Source organism: Contarinia nasturtii, unplaced genomic scaffold (genome assembly GCF_009176525.2).
Source record: "Contarinia nasturtii isolate CC-2019 unplaced genomic scaffold, AAFC_CNas_1.1 Cnas_scaffold_810, whole genome shotgun sequence".
Lineage (NCBI taxonomy): Eukaryota > Metazoa > Arthropoda > Insecta > Diptera > Cecidomyiidae > Contarinia > Contarinia nasturtii.
This window is the reverse complement of record NW_022198157.1, coordinates 885,707-891,542: the sequence shown is the minus strand read 5'-3', so window position 1 is coordinate 891,542 and position 5,836 is coordinate 885,707.

The window sequence follows — 5,836 nt, the reverse complement described above, 5'->3', positions numbered from 1 at the left end:
GTATTATTTTGAAGAAAATAAGAGCTACTTTTTCGCCGCAACGATTCATATAGCCAGCGCGCGATAAGAGATAAAAATTTAAATGTACGAGCAAAGATGAAGGGAAAAAAACGGAACGAAGAAAATCGGCTATAGCAATCGCAAAAAATGAGGATAAATGCTAAAATTGCACTTGGAAAATGAACGAGTAGAGGACACACACATACACATCGGGGAGATTGTGTTTGAGCTGAGAGAATTTCGAGAGCAAAAGAATGGGTGACAAACATTTACAACAGTAGTAACAGCTGATATGAGCAAATCTCATGTAGACAAACACATTTTGGAATGGGAATTATTGGCAAAAACATACGCTCGGCGCTTCTTGTTCCATGAACCATGTCGGCAAACACAAAACTGATATGTGTATTTGAAGCAGCAACTTTTGCTTGCTAGAAATTCGACGAGCATATCAAGATATCGCACTTTAACCATGGCCAACATCCGCTTAAGTCGGTTTAAGACACCAAGATTTTGTGTAGCTTCACTTCATATATACTACAACGCTATCGTGTGAATATTGGATACAAGAAACGGTCGAGTGATGTTCATTATTCAAAATTGCTCTTTTGAAGTCATTCCACTCTTTACGTTCGCGTCGCCTCTCGACACCACTTTACCAGCTCTCAATTGAAGACGTCCAAGGCGAAAATGAGATGGCATGTCTATGAACTTTTGATGTTGCATCACGAGACCGTTGCGACCAACATTATGCGTCATTTGGTTAACATTATTTAGCGTCTTCATTTATCGCTGATCTTTTCTTCCCTATAATGTTCGACGTAATATGGGGGTAGTAAGTGTGTAATTTTTGTTTATCGACAGCATTCAAGTACGAATGAATAAAATGAATAAAAATAATGACTATACATTTTTATCGACGATAGTCTATTGATGATCAACGCCTCTCAACTGTTCAATATTATGAGCTTTGCACAAGGCGTTTTTTCATCGTCTCTTTTTTATTTACTCATTCTTCAGCGGTGCCATGTATTTCAACTTTGTCGACATTGAGGTTTTAGATTTTATGCAGTTCGTTTTTTCTATCTCGTTCAAATATTCAATCTATTGACATTTATTTCCATAATGATTTTTAATATATGAAGCTTTTCGACAAAAGCAGACTGACACAACCCGTCACTTCAATACACTAACGAAACTCCGTTCATTCTCTATCTCTCTCTCCCTCTTTTTACTTTTCCGCACACATAGTGTAAGGTGAAAAGTATTGTAATCGGTCAAAATTTTGAAAACTTCAGAAACATGTTTTCTGGACGTTTCTGAGGTCAGAGAACCCGAATCAGGCCGTTTTGAGCATGGTTTATGTTAATCTGTACGTCGTACGTCGTACGTCGTACGTCGTACGTCGTACGTTGTACGTCGTACGCAAAATTTGTTAGCAAGACTGCGCTCATCGTAGAAACTTAATTCAAAATCTGACTTTACAGGATGATTGGGGGTCCCGAGGAATAGAAATCATTAGATTTTGAGCGACTTTGGTTGATGGAAAAAAATGTCATGCCTGTAGTGATACCTATGAAAAAGAGTCCAATTTTCGTCCAAAAGTCATACATAATGTAGACTTAAACACTCAAAAATATGTATTGGGGTTTTTTTTGGCACGAGAAAACCGAATCCGACGTTATTTTTGAGATACAATCAATTTTTGATACAGTTTCCTTGAAAAAATCACAAAAAATTGAATTTTTGTATGGGAGCCATGCCTGTTTGCTACCTTAATGACGTGAAACTTTGCACAGTCTATTTTTTACACAAAAAAATAACATTCTGAAAGTTTGAAGAGATTTCAATCAAAATTAGGGGTACCTCCCATACAACATTTTCAGTTTTTGGCTCAAAAACGAATATTTTGCATGGGAGGTACTCTTAATTTTGGTTTAAATTTCTCCAAACCCTCCGAATGTTATTTTTTTGTGAAAAAACAACCTGTGCAAAGTTTCACACCATTAAGGTAGCATACAGACATGGCTCCCATAAAAAAATCCAAATTTTTTGTGACTTTAGTTATGAAAAGTGTTTCAAAAATAATTTCTATGGCAAAATTAACGTCAGACATATTTTTTTGAATGTCATTGAAAAATGATTCCATTGCTTAAAGAAAAGAAACGTTTGTGGTGTACTGCGGTTAAACAGTGCAGAAAAGTTCGTCTTACGTTCTTAAGACCATTTATTTTCATTCAACTTTCTGACTTTTTCTGTGACAAAACTTTGATTTCTTAGACTTTCCCACTCTTTTCTTGGTTGCCTTGTGGTAACAACACTGCTGTATGTACTGTACATAGTATTTTATGCGGCAAAGCAGCTTGTCGTAAAATGTAGATATTAGAGTTTCCATTAAGAAACTGCAATATTTGAATTCAAAAGCGTTAAGCATATTCGATGAATACACACGCTGATAGAAATCACACTTTGATCACCATTTTTTTTTGCCTCCACCACTATTCAAATCACAGCCGGATAATGTGAATTTATATGTATTCAAGAAAAAAAAATCCATTCATTTTCGTCGATGTCAGAAATTGATTGCATTTTTTTCATGCTGTTCGATGAAATGAAACGAATGTTGGACGCTTTGATATCGAATCAAAACTCTTTTTTTTGCATATTGTCTGCTCTGAAGTGACTCAAATTGACGTCTTTAGTTTGTTAAAGAGGTCAGACACATTTGCAGCAATGATTTTTGATTTAACTATTTTCGACTATTTTCATCAGAAAAAGAACTGAACATTTGTCGATTTCACATGAAAGATTTTAAAGAACGTTAATTAATCTATTTCAATGTATTTTCGTTTAAATGTGAAATATCAATTCTTCTGCATGTCAGTTCCTTTTTTGTATTTTATCATTTCACGTTTTTCATATCATTAAAAATAGAAATAGTTCGGAAAATTTCATTCAAATTACAATTCAATTTCTAGTTTCAACTCATTCTTCACCGCAATAAGTTATGAAAAAAAAAAGTATTCAATACCCGTTGAAGCTTTACAATTCAGTATGATATTTTCAGTTTGATAAATGGCATCATATTTTATAGGAGAAACTCAGTCATTATTCTAAAATAATTGGCAATAAATATTTGGTTGAATTCAAAACTATCCGAATCATGCGTAAACTGAAGTAATTGCGGTTTCTTCATAATGAAAGTTCAGATAATCTCATGAACTTTATCAATCCGTTGAAAAATTGATGGAAACAAACTTGAATAGCGCAATTGAATGAAAATGGAATCGAAATCTATTACGCATTTTGCATAAATACGACAAGATGAATGTTGTTGCCTATTCAACATTTTTCGCCTGCGGAAAACCGACGTTTGCTCAATGTTTACGCGAAGACACTTCGGAGGACAAAAAATAGACGCATTAAATAGGCATTAAATGTGCACGCAAAGGATGAAAAAAGGGAAAAACTGACGAAGAAGATAAAGACGACGACGAACGCACTCATTTTTCCCATTAACAATCATCAGCATTGTAAGCACGCGAAAGATACAGATCAACGGGTCCATATGTTGAATTGAAATGTGTTACGTATGCAAAAGAACACACACAGACACACACACAATCCGCATCGCGAAGTGGATCGTTTGGAATGTAAATGATCCAAAAATCGTCTTCAAATTGATACCATTTATTTACTTAATGTAGACATCAATTTTATAAGTAAAACTCTGTAAAAATTGCGGCCGAAATATGTGGAATGAGTGAGAGCAGTTGTGAAAAAAAATCGGTTCCGGAATAAGAGCGAAAAGATTCGAGCAAAAAAAAATGAATGCCAAGACGCCACAGAGAAAAATGTTAGATCGGAAGAATGAAAGTGAGCCGAAAATGCAAAATATGCCGAAAATTGTGTGTACGGATGCACTGAGCCCATTCAAAGCGAACCAAACATTATATTCGCACACACAGCACAAATCGATATATAACATTGGTGCAAGCAAAATGAGTGGAAAAAACATAGCATGCCGCTGTTGATACACAGCAAATGAAAAAAAAACTGAAAATAATACGAAGAGCAGGAAAATTACGAGTTACATAAATTTTCAAAAGAAGCCGACAGCTTCGCATCGCACCACCAAGTACATTTATTTTATTCCCAAATTTTGGCTTCGTTCGCTTGTTATGTGTGCTTGTGCGTTTTTTTTTCTTACGTTCGGGTGCACGTTTTCAAATGCGTTATGGAAATATGATTTCACAAATTCGTTATTACCCGCAATGGTTTAGCGTGAATAGTTGCCGGCGAAAATGATACGTCTGCTAACTTTTAATATATTTTACCCTTGCGTTTTTTGTTTATTTCATCGTTTCTCCTATTTTTACACTATATAACTCAAACGATGATACAGTTGAAGGATGAAGAGATGATGTTTCTCGGGTTTTTTGCTCTATTCGTTTATTATCGATGTATTTTTTATTATTTTAATAGAATCTCACGAAATCAATACGTTTTTCGTTTCATTTTCGAATACAAACTTCATTCGCAGTGCATTTTACTTGGTCGATTGTAAATATATACTATCTCGTTGGTCTTTCAGACATGGTCATGCAAAAAAAAACAGAGAGGTGGTTTTCAATCCAAGTTCTACAAGCATAATAAATAAGAAAAATTTTTCATGCTCTATGAATTGTACGTGACCATGACGAGAGCAAGCCGGATGAATGCGTGCGAACATAGTTTGTGATGCGAATCAACGTGGCAAACGTCGTAAAGTAGAAATCGTGGCATTTTGACATGATCCAAAATTGAGAAATTACTGCTCAAAAAAAGGATCGGCATATGGATGTAATTTTCTTATGAAAGTTGTAATAACGGAACGCATGCATGCATTATTGAAATTCCAAGCCATAACTAACTGGAATAGCATCTGCTCCGCAGAATGTGTTATACTTTTGGAATTTAATAGGCTTCAGTGCGGCCACTCTATTTCATTCAAATAGACATTATTATTTCTAGTTTAACAAACAATACGCACTTGAAACTCAATTTGAACTCCAATTAGTCTTAAATGAAACAGACGGTACGAGTAAATTGATACATTCATCGAAACATCGGATCATTGAATTGATGAACACGATGCGTTCGCATTATTCCGTATTCAATGAATTCTCGTGCAGAATCAGCTTACTACATGCAAATTGTTTAGTCGACGAGTTCAAACATAAATAAAAACCATCTGTGCATCGACATAATATGTAACAAATTACTGTGAATCGGAATTACATGTTGTCGTTTCGAAATTTTAACCAAAGAAAATTGTCATGACATTTACCGGACGGTTTTGATGAACAACAATTTAAAAATGCAAATTCTTTGACCATATTCTATCTCATGTCACTATCATTGTTTAATGCTTGATACGATCATGTTTGATACGATATGGATGACGCGCACTACACATTCCCATTTACCAGAACAGTTCATATTTATACTTTATGAACCAAGTTAAAATGGAGATGAAAGTGAACAACATTTGTGATGACCGAGATATATTACTATACAGACCATTACAATTGTAATGGTTACAGGAAATCTTCTTATCTCTTTATCATATTATATTGATGTAATGAGTGATGAAAATGAGAACGAGAGAAAGGGTGAAGGGGAGGTAGAGCTTGAAAAGAAGGAAATCAAATAAATAGAAGGTTAAGAATGGAAGAAGAAGAAGTGATAAAGACAGATAATGAGAGATGAAAAGACAGGAAAAGGAAGAAAAATCAAACTAATTTTATAGATTAGAGTTCAAACTAAAATCCATTAGATATGCCATTTATCATCA